Below are 16,062 nucleotides of genomic sequence, written 5' to 3' on the forward strand. Positions count from 1 at the left end.
ACTGTTGTAATGAAATTCAATTAAGGCTTTTACAGTCTACGAGGACATAAGAGGTCATTGAAGTTAAAGTTACACTTATCAGATAAAAGACAGGTCAAAAAGGTTAACGAGTCTGGCTGTTAACTGAAAGGTTGGTGGTTCAAGCCCCCCCAGGGAGGCTGGGTTTTGTGCTTAAGTATCCAGGCAACATCAGGAGCAAGGGTCAGAGAAACCAGGAGCAAAAGTAACACTGTGACAGCAGTTTGGCCAAATGAATGGGACACATCATCAGTAGCGGTATATCCTTCTGTCATAGTTGAATAGTAAATATTAATAGGTTATCTAGCTACTTAGTTGTACCTAGATAATGACCAATGCTGGGTCTCTGTAAATATTATTTTAACGTACAGTCTAGATTTGCTCTTATGAAAAGTGCAATGAGATAACTGTTGTGAATTGGTGCTCAATAAAAAATAACTGAATTCAACTGCCAAGGAATAAAGGGATTCATTAGACCTGAAGCCTCTGTCCTGTTGTCTGCATCTGACAATTATTTTTTATTTTTTTTAACCATACCATTACAAAGTATATCTCAGGGAAAGTCATACATAGTTTAATCAATTTCAAATTGATTCATATTATAATATAGGTGAAGCTATGATGTACATGCACTCTACGATATAATCACATCTGTCTTATTGTGCCACCTCCTGGTCACAGGCCTGTACAATAATACAACCACTTTGTTAATAGGTTTAAACAAGTTCTTAAAGCACTGTACAAGACACGTAACATATTGAGCTTTGAACATTCATTTATGACCAATGTCTGTTTACTTTATAAGATACTGCAAGGTTTAGCTACCCCACCCCTTTAACAATTTATCCTTACAGCACATAAGGAAATAAGGCAAACAAGATCATCAACAAGGGGAGACTGTTAAATAAAACACTGTTCGACAAAAATCGTACAAAATGCTTTTTCAATCACAGCGACAAAACAGTGGAATGCTTAAGTGTATTAGTTAAATCAGTCTAAACGTAGTCTATACACCCTGAATGTATTTATTTGTTATCAGTGTTATCACAGTTTTGTTTTTTAAATATCAAAATGTACTGATACACAGAAATAATTTTACAAAGTTTTACATTGAAAACCATAAATAAAATTAACTTTTTGTTTGCATAAACATTAAAATATTAACAGCAAATACCTTATGTAAACATGTGCAATGCATGAAATGATCTGCAGACACATGAAGGTTAAAGCAGCAGAACATGTTGTGTTTTTACTTCAGTTTACTAGCTATAAGCAAGTTAGACAGACAAACCAAAGCTAAAAGTTACCCTGCATTTCCTTAAAGGCAATTTTCCCTCAGCACTCTTATAAAAACCAAAATATCACCAGACTTCAGACAGGCTGAAATATCTCTGCAGCGCTGTTGTCGTTTACCCAAACAAACGCATGCTTGTGGGAGACTGTTGCTAACTTTGTTTGATGCTGGAAAGTATTTGCCGTGAGTTTTTCAAAGCGCTGTAATCAAGCATGTTGTAATACTAACCGTCGGAAATCTTACTATGGTTTATCATTAAGCTGGTAACCACTTCATCCCTAAAACCAATAAATGAAACGTGCATTTCAAGTATGCTTGTGACATCCGTGTCATTCAGCTGCTTAAGGCAACAGTCCAGCATGACTGGTAAAGTAGATCAGGGAGAATCATGGGGAGGAACTGGTTGGCACACTATCTTGGGGAGCGTGCAGACTTTGTGGATCGGCCCAGCCTCTTCCCAGTGGTCTGCCAGGAGCCCCCAGAGCCCATCAACATCCCCACCAGTCGCTGGCAGCTGTCTGTCTACAACAGGGACATCCTTTCCCGCATGGACCATCTAAAGGCCAGCATCACTTCCACGTTTTGGTCCATCTTAAAGATGAACTCAACCAAAAAACAAGACAGTGTAACAGACTTCCATGTACTAATATATACCAGTGTTTCCCAAACATTGATTTATTTGTGGCAGCCTGCCGCAATATCAACGCTGACAGCCACACAGGGCTCAACAATAACGGTGGCCCGATGGCTCTGGGCCAGTAAAACGTAACGTCGGGACAGTTGAACTAGCAACTTTAGTATTTTAAAAAAACTCAATGAAACTCAACATCCTGCAGTTGTTTTGCAGCTCTTGGCGCGCACCAATGTCCAATCAAGAGTTACGTGACGAGAGGTTTTCAAATATTATTTCTCTAATCTCAATCATGCGGCAACCTCTGGGTCGAAAGTGAAACTATGCAGACGGAACTTTAAGCTGCATTCTCTCTAACGGCCAGCAGAGGGCGAGTTCCATTAGAAATAATGGTAAAATGTTGCTACTTCTCAGCTGATTTATTACCTCAGTAAACACTTTTAAATGACTTTATAGTCTCAGTCGCTAGTTTCAGGTCTTCTTCAACACAGCATGATGTCCGTTTAGTATATTATGGTCCTATTTAGGGGAAAATAAACGATAATGCAGCGTATGCTTTTTGATGGGACTACCTTGTGATTGACGGCAACCTGTTCATCAGGATAGAGGCGACTCGTGTCCGCTGCTCTGTGTACATTTTTCATAAATGGCTGTCAGCAGGAGAGCGCGTCATGTTTGAGTCTGTTAGTATGTTTTGTTTTAAAAGTAAATAGTTTTGTTAACCTTTTTATTTTTTTATGATTTTAACTGTGTTTACTGTTTTTACATTTTGGTTTAGTTTATTTTATATGCAGGATGTATTTCATAAACGATTAAACACGATTAAACACAGGAGGGACAGTAAAAATAGTTTTCGTGGGGTGGGGCCAGTTGCAAAAAAGTTTAATGTTGAGCCTTGCCGCCACATATTGATTTTCTTTTTTTTTTTAACCAGGCCTATTTAAAATCGTATCTGAAATAAGGACTCAGATTAGGGGCGTCACGATAGACTTAGCTCACGAGAGGAGATGATACACGATATTGGTGTCACGAGAACAAGACTAGAAGATATTTTAACCCTACTTTATAGAAAACAATTAATGCTAAAATATAAAAGTTGGGGGGTTCAGGTGGTCCTCCCCCCGAAAATTTTGAGCATTAAACATTTGATTTCCTACATTCTGGCAAACCTCTCCGCACCAATTTCTTTTCCTGCATTAATTTATGGTGGAAATGTTTTTATTTATGTAAAAGAGAAACAGAAAATTCAGATGGCAGGTGACAATTCAAATCTAAAAATCTAAAAGAACAGAAAACCAAAAACAAACTGTATCAAGAAGTTGTTAAAGTTACTCACTGGTGCTTCATGTTTTGGGGCCATTTTATAATTAGTAGCTTTATTTTTTTTAGCTTAAGTTAAATTAATAAATAAGTGCAAATTAACTTTTCTCAAAACATTTTCATTTGTTATTTAACATTTCTGGTTGCAAGCTATTCAGAACATTTTTAACAAATGCTTTCAAAAAGTGGTGGGTACAAGACCTGCCCTACTCTGCCTCTGATTGTCTGTCAGGTTTACCGATTAGGAATGACGATTGGTTAGGCATATGCGGCTGTAAATTTGCAAAGATCATGCTAGAGTGGACTCGGTAGATCCACTTCATCATCGGATCTGCACAAATCACGTAGGTGACCCATTTTTGTCTCAAAATGGCGAAACGGTGAAAGGTGCCTGCAATGTCGGAGACTATTAATTATAGCTATATTAATATTAGAATACTGCAGGGTTTTCGAGGTTAGCAGGCTGTACATAGCTGGTACTCAATGCCATAGTTACGCTGTCACTCTGTGGGAAACACTGTAGACTCACAACTACACGTATCAGTTTTGTCATGTCATAACATTGCATACGCAGTTCTTATAAATGTGTGCTGTGAAATAAATCTACATACACTAACTTCTACAAATGATCTGTAAAGCATAATTTTAAACATCACTGTCATTAAATCCCAGATGTTCTAGATGGCAGTTCAGAGGCTGGCCTGCCACAGCAGGGGGACAGCTCTCTGGGTGACCTCCATCAGCAATGAGGTCGGTCAGATTATGACCAGTGTCCTGGACAAGATCAGGGTTTTTCCTGCATAGAGAAATTTTTGCCGCCCAAAGAGGTTTTAGCAAGAGCCCAAGGAAAATCACCAGCGCCAAAATGATCAGAATTGAAGAAGCGTTTCAAATATTCTCCTAATGTGTTTTAATAGCCATTTATCAAACAGCTTTTGAGCAAGCAGAAGATGTTTTGTCTTCCAGCAGTCACCTCTCCTGTCATCCGCAGCGCTGTTTTTTTATTTTTGTAACACATGCAGCTGAAGCAGGATTAATAAACCAGCTGCTGCGTTGGTTTGACTGCGCCTGAACGCTCCACTACGAAGCTCGCGCTACTGGGAGCGATGACTTCCTGTTATTTCTCACAATATAAAAGCAGTTTATGCTCTAAGTGTGCTGGTATTCACCGGTACTGTCACTTTTACATTTTACTCTTTGGTGTACCAGCCCGTGTCCTCATTTCTGCCCACTCCTGTTCCTGTTATCTCCTGCCTTGCTAATCTCTGCAGGGAGATCGGGTGCCTTTCATGCAGCCATGTGCGTTAGCTGCTTGTCACTTTTCGTGAACCGACCAATCACAGCCTGGTGTAGGCGGGGCATTAAAAAAAGGCTGATGCACTACATCAAACTTTAGAAATGTTGACTCGTTCTGTATGCAAGGTTTTTATTATTGACATTTAGTACTTTGCATAAACAAATCAGAGACTGACCACCATGTAGAGCATTTTTCTTGCACAATAATTTAGTAACTGAAAACAAACTTAATGACAAAATTAAACTGCTGTTTTATCCATCTGGAATTAATATTAGGCTACTAATAGTAAGCTATAGTAGCCTATATCATCATGTTAGACAGACTGAGGCACTGGGTGGGGATCTCTGGTACTGCTCTAGAATGGTTTTCATCCTACCTGTCAAATAGGAAGTTTTGCGTGTCTGTAAACAACTATGTCTCTTCATTCTGTCCAGTTAAATATGGTGTGCCTCAGGGGTCGGTCTTAGGACCCATTTTGTTTTCCTTGTATCTGCTTCCCCTTGGACATATTATCCATAAACATGGCATTTCTTTTCATATTTATGCTGATGACACAGAAATATACTTGCCCGTCAGATCCACAGACCCTGGAATGCTGAGTTCACTTAACAACTGCCTTTGTGAAGTTAAAAAATGGATGTCAAATAATTTCCTCCAGCTGAACTCAGACAAAACAGAAATCCTGGTCATCGGGTCTCAGCAGATGGCAAAATACTGCCAAATACTGCCATCTGCTGGTTCCCTAGTAAATCACATTAAGCCTGTGGCAAAGAACCTTGGTGTTTGGTTTGATAGTAATTTAAATTTCGAGCAGCACACCACAAAGCTTGTTCAATCATGTTTTTATCAACTTAGAAATATAGCTAAAATTTGATCTATGTTAACTTTTAAGGACACCGAGACCATTTTACACGCCTTCATCTCATCACGCCTGGATTATTGCAACAGCCTTTTCACCTGTTTAACCCAAAAATCTATTGATCGACTCCAGACTGTCCAGAACTCAGCTGCCAGGCTTTTAACCAGAACAAAGAAATATGACCACATTATTCCTATTTTAGCTTCATTACACTGGCTCCCAGTATGTTTTAGAATTGACTTTAAAATTCTATTGATCACTTTTAAAGCTCTTCATGGCCTCTCGCCTTGTTATATTTCTGACCTTTTAGTCCCGTACGCACCAGCACGCACCTTGAGATCCTCGGGCAGAGGTCTGTTGTCTGTTCCAGAGTCTCGACTGAAAACTAAAGGGGACAGAGCGTTTTCTGTCAGGGCCCCGAGGCTCTGGAACAGCCTGCCCGAGGAAATCAGGTCGGCTGAGTCGGTGAACTCTTTTAAGTCCCTTCTTAAAACATACTTTTATAGGAGAGCTTTTCCCGATCTTATTTGACTTTATTTTATCCCTTTTATTTTATTGTATTTTACTAATTTTATATTAAATTTTCATGCTCTTATCTTTTTTGTATTATTCTTTACACTTGTTAAAGCACTTTGTAACTTGTTTTTGAAAAGTGCTCTACAAATAAGGATTATTATTATTATTATATTATTATACCATTATCTGAAATTCTAATGAATACTCTAGGGCTGACCCGGCATAGTTGAAGTCACGATGCTTCGATGGGCGGAGCCAGCTTCGACTGTGAGATTGACAGTCGAAGCTTCGCAGTGAAACAAGGATCATGCCATTTTGGCGATATGGGGGTGCTCAACGTCTGATTTTACATAGAACTACAATATACATTTCAACATACAATGCTGTAAATAAACATGTAAAAGGAATAAAACTTTCAATAAATGTTTTTAAAATGCGTAAATAAATCCTAAATTGTAACCTAACCCTGGGTCGTCAGTGCGCATGTGTAGGCTTAGCGTGTTTGTGTGCAGTGAGTGATCAGTGGCAGAAGAGGAACACTTGCGGAAGAGACGGAGCCCCAGCTTCACCAGTGTTGTGCCGAGTTGTTCGCACCTCGCGAGACTTTCGGATAATTTATCACCGTTGATGAACCACACAAAGAATATTACATTGTTTTTAAAGACGCGGCTACTTGAAATAGACCCACAAGGACGTGCATGAAGTTATCGGCAGCACGGCATGCAAGTAAAACTGAAGGCAGGCGAGAGAGAGAGAGAGAGAAATGGGTCTTCAAAAAGCTTCAGTTTAGCTGGAAATTTACAGTGTAAGTTTAATGAATGGAGACTGCAGCTCTGCAGCTTCTCAAGATTAAAGCAGAGCTACTGTGTATATTTTGTTTTTATAGATTTTGGTCATAAAGTAACTTCCTGCCTTTACTGTACGCATACTGATCATGCTTACTGTCGCGCTAAGTCAAAGGCCCATTCTGAGCCAGGAAAAACCCTTAAGTTGGGTGGCTGGTGAGATGGAGCAGAATCTGGCATGTGTAGAAATGTCACATAAGGTGCATCCAAGATGTGCCAGGTGTGCAGCTATACACAGAGATCGGCACCACAACCACCAAGGGGGGTGCATCATCCTGAACAGGTACCACTGTGCCAGAGGCTCCACAGACCTGGAATCTTTTCACTGCCACCTTAACAGGTTCATTTCAGGTATGTTGCGTAGATTTTGATGATGGGGCCAACTTATGTATTGAACCTTTAACTGAGTATTTCTTCAGTTTGCTTGCTGGGATTCAGAAAAAGGAGGTTTTTGTTGAGATCTGGATTCATGTGGAGACTTGAACTGAGTTAAGGTGTCATTAATTGATGGTTGAACTGTGAGTTTTGTATTGAGAGTTCACTGTATAATACGCTGTCAAGAACTTTATTTTTCTTGTAGTCGTCAGGTAGGCCTACCTGATGATATTATTTAATGCCTTGACTTGACACTCAAATTATCTTTCTCTGAAATTATTATAATTTAAAACTTTTACTCTGTCCCTTTCTAACATCCTTGCTTCTTATCATGGCTGACATATACAGTACTAATAATTAGGTCTGGGCAATATGGCCAAAAATTTTACCATGACAGTGTTTCCCACAGGATGACTGTTTAACTGTGGTGGGTTGAAACTTTCATATTATCATCTGGTTGCTTACATTCACCCCAGATGCAAATTCAAAACATGCACTGTGGAATGTTCTGGATGTATTTGTAGGCCTATATGTATATAAATAACTGTATATATTGTTTTATTTTATTTTATATTTTACCATATTTTAATATGGGCCTACACTTAATTATATGTTTGTGTAGCATGAAGGAACTACAAATTTCATTTCATTATGCAGCCTTGTGCTGTATATTGACTAATAAACAACTTTGTACCTTTGCACCTTCTATTTATAGCAGGTAATTTTTTATATCACGATTTTAGTTGTACTTAATTCTCTACCTTATTTTAATAAAAAGTCTTGGGTTGTTTTTTCCTCATAACTTTCTGACATTTCCCAGGGTATATAGTATTTGACAGCATTTGTGTAAAAATACATAAAAGCTGAGTGGTGGTGATTAAAGTCAATACAGCATGTATGACATTGACTAGCCTACAATGCTTTGTCCAATATGCAATTATCCTACTTGTGCAAGTGCTGTACCAAGCCCTGGCTCTGTAAATGGGAAACAAAGTGGCTCGGACTGAGCCACACAACAAGGGGCTATATGTAGTTTTTCAATGAAATCACTTATTAATAAATCAGGGTAGGGTAGGGCTGGGCGATATAGCCAAAAATGTTATCACGATAAAAACATTTCATATCATTCGATAACGATAATTATCACAATATGTGTCAAATCATTATTTCTTTCAAGTTTAAAGGCAGATTTTTGCTCCTGACTGAAAGTTTAAGAAGCCAGATGGTTAATTATGTGGTTAAACTTTTCTTTATGGTCAGAATGTGACAAACACTTGATGCCAAACAGTGGATCACTTCAGAAGTCTGAGTTAGAACATTCAAAACTATTTTTACTTTTATTTACACCAAATATGATTAGTGAATCTTTTTTCAGGCTTCTTTTTTCAACAAAATAAATATTTTAATAGAAAAATTAATTTGTTTGTGATTCAAATAAATTAAAGCAAATATTTATTGACGATATGTTGAACATTTATTATATTGTTATTGAGGAAAATTATATTGCGATAATTATCATTATTGTTTCATTGCCCAGCCGTAATTTAGGGTTGCTGGAAAAACATTAAAGAAATTAGTTGACTTTTTTGCTGTTTCATCACCATTTATATCTTTGCAGTGTGTTTATGATCAAATTGTTTACTAGGGCACACAATTGTTAACAAAAGTGCAAAGTTCTTTTGCTTTTAAAGTGCACCAAATTAATGCACTTAACTTTAAAAGGCACACATTTTCTTTCGGGGGGGCAATACCCCAGACCACCCTAGAGGGTCCATGTCCACCCACCATAGTCTCACAAAATCTTGTGGGAAACACTGCGTCATCCGCTCCATTGTAGCCGACCAGCAGACACAGCATCCGAACGCTCTCCTTATCATTAACGGAGATCTTAACCACGCCAAAATCTCAAGGACACTGACCAACTTCAAACAGTACGTTACCTGTAACACCAGAGGAGACAAGACCCTGGATCTGCTGTATGCCAATGTTAAAGAGGCACTGCACTTCCCCCTCTGGGCAAATCTGACCACTATCTGGTACTGCTGACTCCAACGTACAAGCCTGCTGTTAGGAGACAGCCTGTCTCAGCCTGTCTCAGGGGAGGCCTCCTCGGCCGGAAATTTTCAGTTTGCGTACCAGGCTGACATTAGCGTGGATGACGCCATCATCTACCTGCTTCACAGAGCTTACACCCACCTGGAGAAGCCACACAGCACTCTCTGGCTAGCTGAGAAGCTCTCTGTGATGCAGGTGGACCAGGACCTGGTGGCCTGGATCACTGACTACCTCAGAGGTCGTGTTGAGCAACACTGGCACACCCCAAGGAACTGTACTGTCACCGTTTCTCTTCACACTCTACACTTCTGACTTTTGCTTTGACTCTTGGGACGAGCCACCTCCAGAAGTTCTCAGAAGACTCCTCCATCGTCAGCTATATCACTGATGACAGCGAGCAGGAGTACAGAGACCTGAATGAGAGCTTCATCGAATGGTGTGACAGCAACCACCTCCAGCTCAACACAAGAAAAACCAAGGAGCAGGTGGTGGACTTACTTACAGATGCAGCAAGAGGCCCCACACCCCTGTTGTGATAAGGGGTGATGGGGTAGAGATGGTGGACACCTATAAGTTCCTGGGGGTGCACCTCAAAAACAAACTGGACTGGACAGACAACACCGAGGCCCTCTACAGGAAAGGACAGAGAAGGCTGTTCTTCCTGAGGAGGCTCAGGTCCTTCAATGTGTGCACCAGGCTGCTGCGGATGTTCTACCAGTCTGTCATCTTCTTCGCTGTGGTGTGCTGGGGAGGTTAGGTGCGCAAGCTGGTGAAGAAGGCCAGCTTGGTGGTGGGGATGGAACTGGACAGTGTGGAGGCAGTGACTGAGAGGAGGATGAGAGGGAAGCTGAAAACCATAATGGACAAGCCCTCTCATCCTCTCTATGCTGAGCTGAGGCAGCTCAGGAGCTCCTTCAGCCACAGACTCATCCAGCCCCGAGCCTCAAAGCCCCTTGGAGGCTCATTTGTGCCGTCAGCCATCAGGTTCTACAACACCACAGCACCAAACTGACAGATTTGTGCCTGATTATATCTGAGACCTTTATCTGGTTGTAAATAATTATTCTTGATTGTATAGTGTGTTAATTAATCTACAATACTGCATCTGTTCTTTTATATTCCTTATGCTGCTAAGTTAACCTAAATTTCCCCTACGGGGGATGAATAATGTAATATCTTATCTCATCAAGCAGCTGATCAGCAATCACTTGGACTCATGGACTCACTGTAAGACAACAAACATAATGCTTATGTTCCCTGACCGGGAATCGAACCCGGGCCGCGGCGGTGAGAGCGCCGAATCCTAACCACTAGACCACCAGGGAACCTGGCTAATGCCTGTGATTTCACATAGTACACCAGCATGTTCCACCAGCTTGTGCAGGAATGCATGTTTTGGTCATAAAAGTGTCATCTATATCTAAGGAAGTCATAGAAACAGTAGAGGGAACACAAACACACATCTCTGCTGATCACAGAAAGATAAACAGACCTGGTTGAATTGAATTTACTGGATTCTCTGTGCCATTTCTGTGTCTGACTTTCTGGCCAGTTCCATCTGCTCTATGCAGCGTGACGTGGCTTCTGTCAAAAATAGACTAGCTGCGCAGTCATATTCCTTTGGCAGTGGTAGTGTATGTTTTCATGAATTTACTTTTAAATGACGCATTCAGCATGATCACAGTTTTGTTTGTGGCTCTCAAGACAAGCCCTTAAGAAGTACTGACTTGCAAATTATCCTTTACTTCTGAGTACTGAAATCAAATTTTTACATAAGATGTCAGAATTCTTACTTTTTTCTCAGAACTTTGGCTTAAAAAAATCGAAATTCTGAGTTTAAACTCTTTACTGAAACAAAATTTTTACATAAAAATACAAGTCATAATCTTTACGTAAAAATTAGGCCTGGGTAACGCGTTAACGGATTAATTAACGGCGAGAATTATTTTATCGCGCGTTAACGCAGGCTGGGTTAACATTAAGGCTGGGTGATGCGTTAACACATTAATTAATTAATGCTGACAATTATTTTATTACATGTTGTTTATTATTATTGTGAAAGTCTGTTGCTCACTTGCTCTGAATACACATCAAATCCATGGGTCACAGGAGGGGTGGGATGTTGATTAGCCTGCAAATCACCCATCCCAAACATATAATACAACACATAATACGTTGGATGCAGTGTGAGGGAGAAGTAGATAACAAAAGCAAGACAAGCGATCAAATGCCATAGCGAAGTGGATAGCTACACACTGCATGCTGATTAGTATTGGGGAAGATGGCGGTCTTATGAACGTTAATTAATTTTCCTCGCATATGCCCCTAAAAAAACTGATACTTGCGAGCCACCGGAGCGCCGAGAGTGGGCGGGTCGCTCGGTGGCTGCTTGAGTAGCTCATTACAAAAACAAAGACAGCGATGTCAGCAGCTGGAGTGGCGAGACAGAAGACAGTAGGGAGAAGATAAGGAAGTTGTGGGTTTGGCTAGCTGGCTACAAGGTGTATCAGGTACCTTCTGTTGAAACATGTTCATCTTTTCATAAAATCGATGTGTTCGTCAATTTCACTTTTCGTCAACTGACCAATCACAGCCTGGATGGGGCGGGACATAAAAATGGTTTGACATGCTCCAGTAAACTTTCAATTGTTGAACTTGAGCAAGGATTTTATGAATGAAAACATGAAACAGCTGTTTTTTCCCCAACTGGAATTAATTTTACACTAATTGTGGGCTACATAGGAAACTATTACATAAAATGACAATAGCCTACATATAGTAAAATTAAATAATTTATATATTAACATACTAACAGAATACTATTAGATTAAAATTGAACTTTTTATCTACAATACACTAATTAAAACTACTTTTTCCTCTATGTTGTAGAAAGAACCTCTGCAGTGGAAAGATGCAGATTTCCACTACACGCAGTCTGCCAGTATGTGCTCCTTCTAGGCTCCTCCTGAGTGATACGTTCCCCTTTTTCTGATTTACTAAAGTTATTGTAAAACTGTATAGTAGTCTTGTTTAGATTAGGTGTATTGTGAATCCGTCCCTGGTTCAAAAACTACACAAGCACCAATCACAGTAAAGTATTTTGTGATGACTGATCAGTATTTTAAAAGCTGTTTTCAATGTCTCAAATTTTCAAAACATCTGTTTCAATATTTTTAAAAGCTTTAACAAAATATTAAGGCTGAGGTGTACAGATACAAGGGTCTTCACTTCCAGTCCTCCAGTTTTTTCATACCATACCATAGTTGAACACAAGAAGGAGCACACACGTAGTATAAATATCTGTATAATAAATAGTTTGTAAAACTCTGTTACACCTAAATTTCTTTGTGTGCTCCTATTTTTTTCATTTAGGAGAACTTGTGCTCCTTGGGAAAGTTAGCATAGAGCCCTGGACCACTTCACCTCACTCAAAAAGGGACACTTGCTACTGAACATAGACTGTTTCTGCTGCTCCCTGATAAAAGAAAATGTTTCTACTGACACCTGTTCAGAAAAAACCCCCAAGAAAACAGATTTATATATGTTACTCAGAAGGTGCCTGTTATGATGTTATGATCGTGTCACTGGACTGAAAAGGTAATGCCCTGGCAGTGGCAAATAGCTTTGGTTTTATATTTGATTTGATTACATTAACGTTTAAGTTGAAATTTACAAGAAATATTTTATTGCTACAGTGTAAAGGGAATACTGCTGGTAAAAAGCACCTTATTTGTTTAAAGTGTTTGCAAACCATGTTATTGCATTTTTGTGTATATAGCAGTACATAGAGCTGAGCTGAACGATACATCTTATTTTCATTGTCGTCGCGATATGAACATGCGCAATGAACATGCGCATCGCAAAAGACTGTCTGAAATGATAAATAAGGAAAAAAGTTTATTACATGCGCCAAGCATTTACACTCCGCATTGTCAACATTTGACCTATCACGTGTAGCCCTAAAGACATTGTCGGTGCATTCATGCTATTCGCCAATCAGACGAAGCCCCAGGAAACGTCAGCTACGCACAGATTGATTAGTGGAGACTCTGTGCCGTTAGCAGATACGATGGCGGAGGAAGGAGAGAAGAGTGAACAGGGCTCAATGTTAAACTTTTTTGCAACTGGCCCCACCGGGCCAGTGGGGTTTGAAACTTACTGGCCCGAAGACAATTTTTACTGGCCTTCCCTTCAAAAATTAATTATCAGTGTTACAAAACCAAAGACTTTATAAGTTATGTTATTCTGTTAACATGTTTAATTGTTTATTAAACACACCCTGGATATAAAAAAAAACTAAACAAAATGTAATCAGTTTTAAATTATTAAAAATTTAAAAAGTAATAGTAAACAAAACAATTCATTTTAACACAAAACAGACTCAAACATGACGTGCTCTCTCGCAGACAGCCATCTCTGCACAACTCTATCTGGCTGAAACTGTGCAACCTCTGGTCCCTGAATGCTAATATATAATAGCTTCCATAGCATTTTTACAGACAAGCTGCTCCTCCAATCTGTTTTGATTCTCTTCATGGCGCTGAATCCTCGCTCGTGCAGTGTGCATGCTCGTAAGCATCAGCGCTGAAGTCTCAAAGGCCTGAAGGGCCTATAATTAGCTCTACTAACTCCTTACAAACTATAAAAAAAAAACACAACAACTACTGACCAGCTCAAAACTAGTCCTTGAGAAGCGCTCCAAGAGCTCTTTCCACATGTGGGAGCCACCTTGTTCCCCCAGGTTTGTCAGCGTCCACACCTTCTTATGGAGGACTTCGCTGAGTGCTTTAAGCTCCCTCCAAGCTTTTGGCGAGTAATAATATTGCTTATACAGGTCTCTGAAGAGCTCAGTCACCTGAATGAAAAGGCAATAAAACATTTCTGGTTGGCACATAATTTTTATTTCATTTTTTAAATGTAATTCATGGAGTAACACGGAGGAGAGTGGAGACCCCCCCACGTTTCCCAACCATCACTGGGGCTCCATCTGAAAATATTATTTGGGCTCCCGTCTTTAAGCATCCGAACATAGACCCCCTCAAGGTCACGGACACTTGAATCAGTGCCAGCATCTGCCAACACACTTATGACTTTTGCTCTCCTCAGGTCCTCCAAGAAGGGCCCCCAGGGATCTTGGAAGATAACCATAGCAAACCTATTGTATGAGTCATTTTCATTCTGTATATTTTATGTAATTCTTGTCTTGTGCCACTAGGGGGCTGTATGTGCTTTGCAGTTCAGCTGATCTCGAGTCATGGAGGTGTGGGTTATTTACGTAGAGGAAACCCAGACACAGGTGTTGCTGATTTGGGAAGCAAACAGTTTTTGACTGTGCTAGCGTCTAGCCTGGGGGTGAGCAAGGCACGACGGTAGGCCTGGGCGAAAAATCGACTGAATGAATTAATTCGAATTTTTTGTTGCGGGCGATTTAAAAATAAGTAAATCGAGTTTTTGTGTAATAGCACATTTTTGGCTCCCCGGGGTTTCCGTAGTGTTCGTTTCCCATAGCGACAACATCATACACTAAACAGCAACAGCAAGCGACAAAATGGCTACCGGTGAGAGCGGGAAGTTTGTTCCCAAGAAAGGAATAAAGTCATCTGTTGTTTGGAACTGGTATGGGTTTGCTGCGACAGATGTGGAACAACAGACACCACGCTGCAACATTTGCCTAAAGCCTATGCAGTGAAAGGCAGCAGCACCACAAACCTATTCCAACACCTGAAACAGAGACATCCAGCCGAATATGAAAAATGCCAGTCTCTCCGCGATGAACAAAGCCGCACTGACCAACAAACCTTAGCTAAAAAACAGCTAACTGTAGCCGAATCCTTTGCACAAGGCACCGCATATGACAGGAAAGGGGCACGGTGGAGAACAATCACCGAAGCGGTCGCTTTGCATATAGCCAAAGACATGGTACCCATATATACCGTGGAAAAGACGGGGTTTATTAATTTGATTAAAACGTTAGACCCCAGATATGAGCTACCCAGACGCAAGTACTTCAGTGAAGTCGCCTTCCCCAAGCTGTACAACATTACACGAGAGAAAGTCAGCAGAGAACTGGGGGAGCTGTCCTTTTATTCGGCAACAACCGACATGTGGTCCAGTCGGACTATGCAACCTTATATGAGTTTAACGGTGCATTTCATTAACAATGGGTGGGATTTGCGGAGTATTTCCCTCCAAACGTCATACTTTCCCGAGGACCACACCGGTGAACTTGTTGCCAAGGGACTGAGAGACGCTCTCGACTGCTGGAACCTGTCTGAGAATCGTCTATGCTGCATGACAACTGACAGCGGCACCAATATGATTAAAGCCCTGCGAGTGAACGGATGGCCAAACCTCCAGTGCTTTGGACACAAACTACACAACGCTATTGGTAAGTCTAACAATAAGTAAAATAAAATATTCAATTTTGACAGAGCACATATATATTATCTATTATATTATTATATTATAATATATTATCCTCATCCAAACCGCAGTCAAGCTAGATGACGCTCGTCTTTTCGTAATACTACTACTACTACTACTGTCATTTAGCAGATGTTTTTTCCAAAGCGACTTACACCTAGGAGAACAACACAAGCAAAAAATCTAATAGAGGAGGGTCCAGCATGGATAAGTTTTGGTTAGATTGCTGTGAGTCCCGCTGGACACAGTTGCTGCCATGCAGTAATAGAGGAGTTGTTTCTTCTTTTTTTTCTTTTTTTTTTTTCAGTCAGCCAACCCAACATCTACTCAACTACGAAAGACGAGTGTCTGACTACTTGACTGCGGTTCATCCACCGTTTAAAAAGTTTAAGTGCTGTACGTGATTTATTAATATATATATTTTAATTA

General features: G+C 40.2%; 1 non-coding gene across 1 annotated transcript; it reads right to left on the reverse strand.

Annotated features, from left to right (window-relative positions):
* Window positions 1-10,463: 10,463 nt before the first annotated feature.
* Window positions 10,464-10,535, reverse strand: trnae-cuc. Its single transcript has one exon. It is a non-coding gene; the product is annotated as a tRNA-Glu (tRNA).
* Between the last annotated feature and the right edge of the window lie 5,527 nt (window positions 10,536-16,062).

This window comes from Micropterus salmoides, unplaced genomic scaffold (genome assembly GCF_014851395.1).
Source record: "Micropterus salmoides isolate LMB-PRFRI ecotype aquatic unplaced genomic scaffold, ASM1485139v1 Ms_hic_scaffold_2, whole genome shotgun sequence".
Lineage (NCBI taxonomy): Eukaryota > Metazoa > Chordata > Actinopteri > Centrarchiformes > Centrarchidae > Micropterus > Micropterus salmoides.